General features: G+C 43.3%; 1 non-coding gene across 1 annotated transcript; it reads left to right on the forward strand.

The window, feature by feature from the left end:
* Positions 1-10,550: 10,550 nt before the first annotated feature.
* On the forward strand, positions 10,551-10,657 carry LOC132600941 (small nucleolar RNA R71). The gene has a single exon (XR_009567396.1). It is a non-coding gene; the product is annotated as a small nucleolar RNA R71 (small nucleolar RNA).
* Positions 10,658-14,277: the final 3,620 nt, after the last annotated feature.

Below are 14,277 nucleotides of genomic sequence, written 5' to 3' on the forward strand. Positions count from 1 at the left end.
CATCTCCTGTTTGTGACACAAAATGCACATTTCAGAAAAATTTCAATTAACTATGCAACCTCAATTAATGACACAATCATAGTACGGGGGTCTCTATGCACATGAATTTCAACTTCCAGAAAGCCAGTTACTTTGAAACCTACAATCCTTATGCCCTCACATAGACCAAAGTATGTCCCAACACACATTTACGACATAAATGGGACAGAAGACTAAAGAGACAGAAGAACACTCACACTCACAAAGAAATTTGCATACCATGCGTGCACAAACCATAGGCTTGCCTTTATTTTCCATGCATTCAACTATGAACAATTTGATCGTGATCATATTAGGACTTTTTGGGCTTGTAACGTTGGCTTAGGGACGGGTAGGATGAATATTTGGGTATCGGTGACTCACTCTCCTCGACACTTCTTTTTGACTTCATTCATCATTCTTCCTATCATTTCCGACCCTCCATCTTTAGCGTGGATTTATTTAGAACTTATATACCTATATATCTAAAAAAAAAAAAAAAAATTTATATCCACGCTGAATTATGTCCCTTTATATTCGTGATCACCCCCAACAGGCCTTTGGCCTCATTTTTCGCATCTTGACTTATCACCCCCAACTTAGGCTTTTAGCCTCATTTTCCGCACTTTTGACTTGTCACCCCCAACTTAGGCTTTTAGCCTCATTTGTCATTCTTCCGTGTCAAGGAGGGACTTGGTGCCAAATGGGATTATTCACAAAAGGGAAATAGGTTAGTTCATGGTTAATCGAAGAAAAAGTCTATAGGCTCAAAAATGGGAGACTAGGGATCATTTTCTGTACGGGCCAGGCTCATTTAAGATACTTGGGGGTTAATACAAAGAAAGCCTAAGATCACTTCACAATCAAATTCTCCTTAGAATTCACGCACGACCAACCGGGCAAGTTCTAGATTGCAAGCATCATATGCAAATAGAAGCTAAAAACTCACCACACAATGGTATAAGGATTGTTTAAATATTCCGACTTCATTTCCGTTTGAAGATTTCATATGCATAAACACCCTTTCTTTGCAATGTCATTAAAAGAACCATACATGTCAATATCAACAACTCATTTTTGATGTATATCACAAATTATTTTTCGGAGGGATATCATTGAACTTGTAAAAACCATTTATATCTATGCTAGAAACACGGACCACTACCACTTAAGTCATCATTACTTTACTTCTATATTAAACATCCTAAACATGCTAGGTTTAACATACACATAGCATTCTTCGGGAATAGAAACACATAGCAAAGAACAACCGAAGAACGTCCTAACACATACTTGCTAATAAAAATAATACCAACAAAACAAAACAATAACAATTGTCTTAAACACATGCTTATTATCACAATTTTGGGATAAAATACCCATCAAAACAAAAATACTAAAAACAATCTCCAGTATACTAAAACAGCAATCCCAACAACCAATCAGTAAATACTACACCCCCAACTTAAAAGCATGCATTGCCCTCAAAGCATCAATATAACGCATTAAAAAAATGGAGGGCCTCCCTGGAGCGCACTAGGCACTCGGATCTGTCGCAGCATCATGGGGTGGAGCAGTGGGTGGGGGAGAAATACGGTGAGCCGTCTCAATGGGCTGAGCTGAGCTAGAAGTAGCTCCTGCGGTGTCGGAACTTAACCGGGACTCCTGGCGGATTCTTTTCAAAGTACGCCGCTCCTCTTCCTCATTCTGTGGGCGCAACTCAGCATATGGATCAAGACTTTGGAGAATGGGCTCGAGATCTGGCGATGCTCTGCTTCGCTTCCCTTTGTCCACAGAGGGGATATCCTCCTCCAACTCTTCGTCGTGTTGTTCCTCAACCGTGTCTTCGTTGTCATCATCCCCTAGTAGGCTCTGAACCGGCTGGTATAGGCTCTGTACCAACTCCGTGTGTACTTTAGGAACCTGTTCTGTCGCCACAGCCACTTCCTGGGCCTTCAATTTCTGCACATCATCCTTGACAGACCGCAACTCACTCCGAATAGCGCCCAATTCCAATGTAGGGTGTGTCCTAGTCAGCTCAGTCATCCTGCCCTCAATACCATCTATTCGGGAGTGGATTTGTAGGTGGTCCGCAGCCATTTGTTCTTTTATAGGTCGCAGCGCTGCATCAATAGCCCTTTTTGTGTATAATTTTAGCTCAGTCATGATCTGCTTAACCTGCCTATCTGTGCGATCCGCTTGCAGGACCACTGCCCCAAAATTGTCCCGGTTGAACATCATTTATCTCGCAAGCTCGGGTGGGACTCCTGGTGTTGCCTGCGGTGGTGCTGGGCTTGCTCCAGTGGAAGAGGTAGGACCACCCGAAGTAGGTGCGGCTGGAGGTGGCATAGGCTGTGTAGCATGATCAGCCGGTGGAGCCTCAGAATCTGTGTGCTGATCCGCAGCAGCTCCCTCTTCACCCATGATAGCCAAGGGTATAACATCTGACCCCGTAGGCCCTTCCGGCACCTCAGAAACCGATGCAGAGGGCAACGAACCCTGGCTGAACACCTCATCTTTCCCTTTTGTGATGTCATAAATATGGCTGGCAATCACACTGTGATCGATATGGGGTAGGGGTTCTGGTTCTGCACGCAAGCATAGTAGCGTAAGCAGGCATGGATGAATGAGGGAAGTGGCCGGCTGGGTGGCTCTCTCTCGGAGGTCTTCGGCTATCAGTCGTCCGAAGTTGATCTTATATCGCGACATTATGGAAGCCACAAGAACAGCCCTGTCTGGAGTCAAATAATTATCTGATTGGGTAGGATGGATTCGGAACAGAACAATTTGCCACCAAAACTTTGCCTCTGGCATTAGGGTGTTTTTCCAAATCCGCGTGGTGGCTGTCAACTTTGGCACTATGGCCCATTCAGGATCTATTGTCCGTGCAATAACAGAAGCTACCCATTTTCGGACGGGGATTGTATCCTTCTGTTCAATTTTGTAGGCAAACTCCCCTTCTTCCGCTGCTGTAGGCTCTATATAATCTTCCCCGAATAGTGTTTTATTTATAGCCGATGGAGAGACATCTATCTTCTTTGTCCGGAATACAACCTCATTCATTGCCGGTACTTGAGTTGCTCGCTGCCCTTTCTTCACTACTTTGAATACAGCTGCCCCATATGAAGCGTAGAATTCCCTAACAAAAACCGATATGTAGGACCCAACGGGGTTTTTCAAAAACTCCAACTTGTGGAATCGGATAGTATCACTAATGCCGGGATATCCTTCTATTCCATCGAAGATGACATTCCGTTCCTCGAAAATACTCCGCCTTGGGTCCATTCCCTCACCTTTTACCCGCTCACACCCCTTGTTATACAAATCTTCAGATCCCTCCACATTAAACCGGAGGATCTTCTCAGTCATAGCTTGCAGCCGAATGTCAAGTTTCTTTCTTTCCTGTTCGCGCTCTTTTTCGCGCTCCTCCGCAGTAGGCTGTCTAATGGGTGGTTGAGGTCGGTGTGTTGGTGTGATAGCCCGCTGGGGTTCACTTTGGCTCGACGAACTCGACGAGCTCGACTCTCTTAACTCCTCAGTCGAGGAGGAACTTTCTGATTGTGGGTCTGGTTGGCTGGGTGCAACTGGTGGGGGTGGCTTGCTGGGTGCGACCGGCCTCTTTTTAGGCCTGGCGTCCTTGATCAGATCGTCGTCGCGCAGCCGTGAGGTTACCTTGCTTGCAGCACGACCTTTTCCTTTTTGCGCGACCTTAGGTGAAGCCTTCTTTGATTGTCGTGGTTTACCCATACCTGTGGAAGGAAAAGTTAGATATGATGTACGAGAAGTTGTAAAAATTTTACACCTTATGAATTTAAGCCAAAGACTTTAATTAGGTCAGGTACCGTAACACAGTCGACGGACCGTCGATGGTGTTACGGGCCGTATCTTCATCCGTAACTGAAATGGTTCAATTAAGCAAAGGGACCGTAACACAGTCGACGGTCCGTATCGTAGGATACGGTTCGTAACGTCTCACCGTAACATAATCAAAATTTTCAGAAAAGTTACTGGAAATTTGAGAGGTGTTACGGTATGATGTTACGGTCCGTCACTCGTGTTACGGTCCGTAACACCTCACCGTAACGTCTGTCAAAATTCCAGAAGGTTTTCATGGAATCCATCGATGTTACGGTGTGGTGTTACGGTCCGTAACATAGGATACGGACCGTAACATCCCACCGTAACATCAGCCAAATTTCTAGAAAGTTTTCATGGAAATTATAGGTGTTACGGTGCGATGTTACGGTCCGTAACGTACGTTACGGTCCGTAACACATAATGACGGGCAACGGATTAGCAAACAAATGACTTGGCCAAATTTTCTCGTTTTAAGCACGAGGCCAAGATTTTCGACTTAATGTCCCATGGGTATGTTGTAAAACAATATTATATCCCCTCACATGCCTCGGGTTACTCAGACTTCACCCGGTTTTATTAAAGTTTTTATTGGGGACTTTTATCGAACAGTTGGGTGGCAAACCGATTTAGTAATTTCAAAAATGAAACCTTTAACCGGATTTGCCCTCTAATTCAGTGGGAAGCAATTGCTCGTGCCCAAGAATCTTTTAAACAGCACCAATACCAATCCCAACCCCCAACCATTGTCAAATCCCCCATAACTTATCAATTGAAATTCAAACTCAACCAACACAGCCCAAAACACGAATTTTAACGGATATTATACGAAATTACTCATGAGCATCATAGAACTCGCATTGATAGCTAAAAGAAAAGAGCAAAGACATGTAATACCTGATCGTTGGCGATTGTAAGGATGAAACTCAAACTTACAACAGGGATTGTGATAAGAAGATAGTAAAGAGATTTTTAGAGAAATATGGAGGAGAATGGAAGATGAAGAGAGGAGGATGTGAAGAAGAGAAGAGAGGATTTATGAGGGAGAAGGAGTTGAAAAACGTTTTAAGAATCCTTTTAATTTGAAATGGGAACCGTCGGTAATGTATTTAAACATTTCCGACAATTACGTTACCTGTTACGGACCGTATCCTGAGATACGGACCGTATCTTGTGTTACGGTCCATCAAACGACCCCGTTTCACTTATTCATTAATGACCTGGCAGTCCAATCGACGGACCGTAACTCGTGTTACGGTCCGTATCACCTGGCGTAACATGTTGAAAATTTCCAGTGAAGCCCAGATTTTGTATCAACGTTACGACCCAGGGTTACGGTCCGTAATACGTACGACGGACCGTAACTTGTACCGTAACACTCTTCCTCATCCTTCAGTGATTTTTTTATTTTTTTCTTTTTGCCTGTTACGCTTCATGATACGGACCGTAACATGAGTTACGGGCCGTAACATGGAGCGTCTCGCCTTGAATCATTCAGCAGTTATTTCGTCCCTTCAGTTCTCAAAATCCCATCACATTAGCACATCAACAACACAAAAGAATACAAGGACAATACAAACTTTAAACTACTTACAAAGCGGTAAATGTGGGTTGCCTCCCACACAGCGCTTGGTTTAACGTCACAGCTCGACGTGGTACCTCATTTTCGAGTTCAGGAGCCATATTTCAAACGATACCTATCCACGACCTTACCATCATCAATACACCAATGGTAATGCTTCACTCTTTGTGCATTCACCTTAAACGTCCGAGTGCCATCCTCGGATTTCACCTCAATGACGCTTCCATTTGGGGATACACTCACAATTTCAAAAGGGCCAGACCAACGGGACTTTAACTTGCCTGGAAAGAACTTCAGGCGTGAATTGTATAACAAGACCAAGTCTTTTGGCTGAAAATCCCTTTTTAGGATCTTCAAGTCATGATAGTATTTCATCTTTTCCTTGTACAGTGTTGCACTTTCATAGGCATTGTTCCTAAATTCATCCATCTCGTTGATTTGAAACAACCGCAGCTTGGTTGCTTCATGCCAATCCATATTCAGCTTTTTCAATGCCCAAAGGGCTTTATGCTCAAGCTCAATAGGCAAATGACATGCTTTCCCAAATACCAACTTATACGGTGAAGTCCCTACAGGCGTTTTGAATGCCGTGCGATATGCCCATAAAGCATCATCCAACTTTTTAGACCAGTCAGTGCGATTCACATTGACCGTCTTTGCCAAGATGCTTTTTATTTCTCTGTTTGAGACCTCAACCTGACAACTCGTCTGAGGATGATATGGAGTGGCAACCCTGTGATGCATGCCATATTTTTCAAGAAGATCAGCAAATGGTTTATTGCAGAAATGAGATCCACCATCGCTAATAATAGCTCTAGGAGTGCCAAATCTAGTAAAGATGTTCTTTTTGAGAAACGCATTGACTCTCCTACCATCATTGTTAGGCAAGGCCACCGCCTCCACCCATTTGGAGACATAATCCACTGCGACAAGAATGTATTTCAGGCCATAGGAGCTCACGAAGGGCCCCATAAAATCAATTCCCCATACATCAAATAGCTCCACCTCAAGAACAAAGTTCATCGGAGTTTCATGCCTCCGACCTATTGTGCCCTGGCGTTGGCATTTATCACAAGAGCGTGCCAACATATTTGCATCACGATAAATGGCTGGCCAGTAGTAGCCACACTCTAGCACCTTGGCTGCTGTTCGATTTCCACTGTGATGTCCACCAACTGGAGAATCATGGCACGCTTTCAAAATGTCCATCACCTCAGATTCCGCCACACATCTCCGGATCATATTGTCAGCACACGTTCTGAATAAGTAAGGCTCATCCCAACAATACTGTCGGCAGTCTCTCAAGAACTTCTTCTTTTGATATGTCTTCAACTCTTCAGGAACGATGCCAGTTACCAAATAATTGGCAATATCGGCATACCATGGTGCCACATCATTGGCAATGATCAAAACTCTTTCATCCGGGAAAGTGTCATCAATATCTAGCACATCACTCGGTCTCCCTGGTGCTTCCAGTCTGGAAAGATGGTCAGCTACTTAATTTTCTGACCCTTTCCGGTCTCTGACTTCAAAGTCAAATTCTTGTAGCAACAACACCCATCTTATCAACCGAGGCTTAGCATCCTTTTTCGCCATCAAATAGCGCAATGCAGCATGGTCAGTTTGAACCACTACCTTGGCACCCAACAAATAAGCCCGGAACTTTTCAAAAGCATAAACAATAGCAAGTAATTCTTGCTCCGTTACTGTATAGTTCAGCTGGGCTCCATTCAATGTTTTGCTGGCATAATAAATTGGGTGTAGGATTTTGTTTAGCCGCTGACCAAGCACAACACCAATTGCAAGACCACTGGCATCACACATTAATTCAAAGGGAAGTGACCAATCTGGGGACACCACAATCGGTGCGGAGGTTAATTTCAGCTTCAACTCGTCAAACGCCTTGATGCACTTTTCATCAAAATTGAATTTGGATTCTTTTTCTAAGAGTTTGCACATGGGATTTGCAATTTTTGAGAAGTCTTTGATAAACCTTCTATAGAATCCGGCGTGCCCCAAGAAACTCCGAACTCCTTTTACTGAAACGGGCGGAGGGAGTTGTGAAATCACATCGATTTTAGCTTGATCAACCTCAATCCCTTTTTCTGAAATCTTATGGCCAAGGACAATGCCCTCCTTGACCATAAAATGACACTTCTCCCAGTTGAGCACGAGGTTGGTTTCCTCACACCGTTGCAGCACCCGATCAAGATGACCCAAACATTCATCGAATGAATCTCCCACCACAGAGAAATCATCCATGAAAACTTCAAGAAAGTTTTCAACCATATCAGAGAATATGGACATCATGCATCTTTGGAAGGTAGCTGGTGCATTGCAAAGACCAAATGGCATCCGGCTGAAAGCGAATGTCCCATAGGGACAAGTGAAAGTAGTCTTTTCTTGGTCTTCCAACGCAATGTTGATTTGGTTGTATCCTGAGTACCCATCCAAGAAACAGTAATAAGATCTTCCGGCTAGCCGATCAAGCATTTGATCAATAAAAGGCATAGGGAAGTGGTCCTTGCAAGATGCGGTATTCAGCTTCCGATAGTCCATACACACTCTCCAACCGGTGACAGTCCTTGTCGGAATCAACTCATTTTTAGAGTTAGGAACAACAGTGATGCCCCCTTTCTTTGGCACACACTGAACTGGGCTTACCCATGGACTGTTGGCTATCGGGTAAACCACCCTAGCATCTAACCACTTAATTATCTCCTTCTTCACCACCTCTTGCATCGGTGGATTTAATCTTCGCTGATGCTCAACACTCGGCGAACTTTCCTCCTCCAACTGTATTCGGTGCTCACAAATTCCGGCGGGAATCCCCCGGATGTCTGCAATAGTCCATCCCAAAGCTCTTAAATGCTTTCTCAATACTTCGATGAGTCTTTGGATTTGGCCCTCATTCAGAAGTGATGACACAATAACTGGGAGGGAGGCATTCGTTTCAAGAAACACATATTTAAGATGAGCTGGAAGTTGCTTGAGATCCAACTTCGGTGGCTCAATAATTGAGGGTTTTGCTGGAGGAGTTGTTCACTTCTCTAGATCAAGAGATAGTTTCTTGGGCTCATAAGAGTAAGACCCCAGACCGATGAGTGCATTTATTGTCTCAGTATATTCCTCCATTTGTTCAGCATCAAAATTTACCAAGATGGCCGATAGTGCTTCACTCAAACATTTTTCCTCCATTTTGAATTCCACAGCATCATCCACCTAATCAACAGAATTTATGACTGAAATACTTTGATAAGGACTAGGTAATTTCATACCTCTGCTTGCGTGGAAAGTCACCTCCTCATCGTTCACCCGGAACTTTATTTCGTGCTTCTCGGAATCCATAAGAGCTCTCCCCGTGGCAAGGAAAGGTCTTCCCAGAATAATAGGAATTTCTTGATCAATAGCACAATCAAGAATCACGAAATCTGCCGGCAGAAGGAATTTCCCGATTTGAACCAGTACATCATCAACTACCCCCACTGGCCTTTTTATCGATCTGTCAGCCATCTGCAATCTCATGGTAGTTGGCCTCGGCATCGCTAACCCTGATCTCATAAAAATTTCCAGGGGCATAAGATTTATGCTAGCCCCGTTATCACATAAAGCCCTAGCAAACTTTTGCTGCCCTATGGTGCATGGAATTGTGAATGCTCCGGGATCTTCCCTCTTTTGCACTGTGGTCTTGGAAAGAATGGCACTAATGCGGTGAGTGATGCCCACAGTGTCATGTTTCAATGTTTTTTTCTTCTTTGTTAAAAGGTCCTTCAAATACTTAGCAAAGCCAGGCATTTCTTGGACAGCATCCATGAACGGAAAATTCATCGTTAACTGCTTGAGTTGATCATAAAATCGCAAGCACTTCTCATCTTCTGTTTTTCTCACCAGCCTTTGAGGAAAAGGTGGTGAAGATTTGAACAATTGGCTCAAAGGGCGAAGGGCACCGGAAAGTTTTGACTTCCCCTTTTCCTGGTTTTCCACCGGTTCCTTTGGTTTATTAAGATTCAGCTCTTCTTCAACTACAATGGGGACTTCCTCCCCTGCTTCTTCCTCGACAATATCATCCAATACATTAGGCTGCGCTTCTTTTTCAACAATTAGTTCCTGATCAATTGGCTTTTTATTGTCACCCTGAAGTATTTTTCCACTTCTGGTGCTAATGGCAAGTACATTCTCCACAGAGTTCACTCCACTACCTTTTGGATTAGGAACTGTATCACTCGGTAATTGTCCCCGTTGAGGAGTATGCACTTCTCGGGAAAGGTCTCTGAATTGCACTTCTCGGGAAAGGTCTCTGAATTGCGCTTCAAGCTTCTGAATGGAAGCTGAATGCGATAGTTGGACCTGGGACATTCCCTTGATTGTGCTCTCTGTTCTGTCTTGATTCATCAGCATTTTCTGCATCATGCTCTTCAGTTCTGCAGAATCATTAGATGTGTTACCAGCAGAGTTAGTAGCTGAATTATCTTTCCATGGCTGGGAATTGGATGCTTGCCCCCTAGGTGGAATGTAGGGGTTAGAGCTCTTGTTGCCATAATTATTGTTATTGTAATTCCCTTGATTGGGATTACCCTGATCAGTTCTTCCATAATTCTGTCCTTGGTAATTTTGTTGAGGCCTTTGCCATGGGTGATTACCGGAACCTTGGTAGTTTTGCCGTTGATAACCCCCTTGCGAGTTATTGACATAATTCGCATCCTCATATTGTGGCTGCCCCTCAAGATAAGTTTCGTCAGAAACTTGATACATTCCGGGAGCATGAGGTGGCATCTCATCGATAACATTTACACATTTGGCCTCTTTCTCCATAAGCCTTTTGGATAATAAATCCACGGTGGTTTGCAATTGAGCGAACGCATGATCTCGCTCATGATTTTCTTTGGCCACCGCGGCCACAGAGGGACTACCATATGATAGGAATTCGCTATCAGTCGAATGCCAGGCTTGATTATGGGTAGTAAGATTGTCGAGCAACCGGGTGATGTTGACAAAGGTTTTGTCCATAAAGCATCCCCCAGCTGCAGTGTTGACAGCTATTTGATTCATTGTATCTAGCCCCTTGTAGAACTTCTCTGTGAGAATTGCATCTGGAAATCCATGATTCGGAGATTGAGCTAGATAATATTTGAACCTCTCCCATGCAGCATATAGTTGTTCCCCTGGAAGTTGTTTAAACCCAAAAATCTTATCCCGAAGCTCAGCCTTTTTGCAGGGTGGGAACCATTTTTTTAGAAAGATATTGGCCAGCTCATTCCAGGTATGAATAGTATTGCTCGGGAGCTTTTCATACCATTCCCTAGCTTGGCCAGCTAAGGAATATTTGAAAACCCGCAGTCGCAGTGCATCAGCAGGAACAGCACCTTGAGATTGTTGGGAACATACATGCACGAAATTCTTTAGGTGTCGAAGTGGACAGTCCTCCGAAGAATTTCGGAAATAGCCTTCAACTTTCAATAGCTGATAGATAGAACTATCAATTTTGAAATTAGCATTTCCTGTTCTCGGGGGAACTACAGCAGAAGCATAATCAGCTTCGTCGATGAATTCTGCAAATACATTCTCATCCTCCTCTTCTTCTGGTGCAGGATGGTTCACTTGGATCCCCCCTTGGTTCCCTTGATTGCGATGGGGTCTTCCAGCCATGTTCACCTGGTTCACTAAAACAGCAAACGAGGTGTGATGGAATAGAAAAAGTTTTAAAGAATAGTACACAACAATTAGTAATTTCTGAACCGTAATCCCCGGCAACGGCGCCAAAATTTGATACACTCAAATTACACCTATTAATGGCGTAAAGCGGACGTTGTCAAATATAGTAACCCAACAAGGTTGGGGTCGAATCCCACAGGGAATATGGAGAGAAAAGATTACTAATCGTATGCGATACCGGTCTTTAGATGCTTTAATCCTATTCCGGATAGTTTGAATTGATTGTTGAATAATGTAATTTAATACTTTGACTTAAAATGTAATTAATGTGAGAGAGAGAGACTAAGGTTGTGTTCCCCAATTTGATTAGATATTATGCTTCAGGTTTCAAAGTGATATACTTCTAATGGTTGTTCTATGAATATGCACTTGGTCTCTTAAAGACTTCTTAATGTTTCCCAACAGTTAAGCAGTATTTCCTCTTTATGATTCTTCCAAATATAAAAGAGTTACAATCGAAGAGCGACCAATGATGCCAATTTAGACTTATTCTTATTCCTAAGTTAGTCTATTAAACGAGGGTTAACGCCTCGAGTCATTGTTATTCAATCTTACCAATATTGACTCTCTTTCCCAAGAAAAGTCAATATAATGGCTTCGACTAATGCTTGCAATCATTACCCAACGTTACAACTCAAAGATAGAATAAATAACAACAACCATTATGCATATATCAATAATAGAAACCCATTCACATAATACCCATCATGGGATTCACAACCTTAGAATTGAAATTAGCTACTCATAATGTTTCTTGATAGAAAAAGCTTAAAGATTAACATAATACACTTACAATACTAATACAAGATGGAATGAGAGTGAAGTTGTTGCCTTAAATGCTCCAACCACTTCAAGATTAAAAACCTAGGGTTTATGCCTCTAAAATAAAATCTGAAATGAATTAAAACCCTACATTATGTATTTATAGAGCCAAAAATCGCGCCAAGTTTCTGGACAAAAATGCCCTTACGCCGCATTGTTACGGACCGTAACTCAGGTTACGGTCCGTCCTTCATTTCGTCATTTGACCACTTTGACGTTACGGCCACCATGCGACGGACCGTACCCTGTGTTACGGTCCGTCCTTCTGAAGCGTAAGTGGTGACAATTACTTGGCAACTCTCTGGAATTTTGGATGATGTTACGGTGAAGGGTTACGGACCGTAACATGAGTTACGGACCGTAACACTAAACCGTAACACTGAAGGTTTTATTGAAACTCTCTGGAAATTTAGCTCATGTTACGGTGACATGTTACGGACCGTAACATGAGTTACGGACCGTAACACTCCACCGTAACACTGATGGTTTCAATGAAAACTTTCTGGAAATTCAGGCCCTGTTACGGTTCAAAGGTACGGACCGTAACATGAGTTACGGACCCTGTTACGGTCCGTAACATGAGTTACGGAGCGTCGCTTAGCTCCAATTTGTCCGTTTTTTCAGCATTACTTCTCATTTCCAATCCTTAGTTAATCAACCCTATAAAACACAAAAATAACATAAGAAACAATGTAAAAACACTTAAAATCAAGCAACATGTCTAGTTACAAAGGCATAAAATGTGCTAAAATTCACGGCACATCAGTACCTGTCACGGTAAAAATCTGAGGATACTTGCTATGCATATCCGACTCTGTTTCCCAGGTAGCTTCCTCAACTGGGCGATTCTTCCACTGAACTTTCACGGAGGCTATTTTCTTCGACCTCAACTTACGAACGTATCTATCTAAGATAGCAATAGGCTCTTCCTCATATGTCAAGTTCTCATCTAGTAAAACCGAATCCCAATAGATTATGTATGAACCATCGCCATGATACTTTTTCAATATCAAAACGTGAAATACCAGATGAATGCCTGATAAGCCCGGAGGTAAATCCAACTCATAAGCTACCTCCCCCACACGCTTGAGAATCTCAAATGGCCTAATGAATCTCGGGCTGAGCTTTCCCCTCTTCCCAAACCTCATCACACCCTTCATAGGTGAAACTTTCAACAAGACTTGCTCACCCTCCTTAAACTCAAGATCTCGGACCTATCGATCCGTATACCCCTTTTGCCCACTCTGTGCTGCCAAACGCTTAGCTTGAATCACCTTCACGTTCTCTAAGGATTCTCTCAGAAGGTCCGTACTCCAAGGTCCCACCTCAAACGTATGTAACCAGCCAATAGGGGATGTATACCTCCTCCCATACAACGCCTCAAATAGAGCCATGTCGATGCTCGAGTGGTAGCTATTATTATATGCGAACTCGGCCAATGGTAAGAACGGATCCCAATGACCATAAAAATCTATCACACAAGCCCGAAGCATATCCTTAAGAACCTGAATAGTCCGCTCGAACTACCCGTTAGTCAGAGGGTGAAAAGTTGTACTAAGGTCCAATCTAGTACCCAATTCCTCATGCAAATGCTTCTAAAATCGAGATGTAAACATTATGCCCCTGTCGGACACGATGGAAATAGGAACCCCATGTAGTCTAACAACCTCACGAATGTAGATCTTGGCTAATTTCGCAGCGTCATAAGTTATTCGAACCAGAATAAAGTGAGCAAACTTAGTCAACCTGTCGACAATAATCCATATAGAATCAAACTTTCCCAACGTCTTCGGAAGACCAACTACGAAATCCATAGCTATTCTTTCCCACTGCCATTCAGGAATGGGCATCCTCTGAAGTGTACCTCCAGGTTTCTGATGTTCAAACCTCACCTGCTAGCAAATCAAACATTGAGCAACAAACTCCACTATGTCACGCTTTATCTTGGCCCACCAGTAATGTTGCCTCAGGTCTCGGTACATCTTAGTAGCGCCAGGATGAATGGAATACCTCGAGCTGTGAGCCTCTGCTAAAATAGTCTTGATCAAATTACCCACACATGGCACGCAAACTCACCCCTTAATTCGCAACACGCCCTCTCCATCGATCACAGCCTCTTTGGCCTCACCACGTAACACTTTATCACGGATTTTACACAACTTAGCATCCTTAAACTGCTTATCCTTAATCTGCTCCAGAAATGATGACTGGACTTCAACACAAGCCGACACTCTGCCTGTGCTAGAAATATCCAGCCTCATAAAGCTGTTAGCCAGAGTCTGAACCTC

Source organism: Lycium barbarum, chromosome 6 (assembly GCF_019175385.1).
Source record: "Lycium barbarum isolate Lr01 chromosome 6, ASM1917538v2, whole genome shotgun sequence".
Lineage (NCBI taxonomy): Eukaryota > Viridiplantae > Streptophyta > Magnoliopsida > Solanales > Solanaceae > Lycium > Lycium barbarum.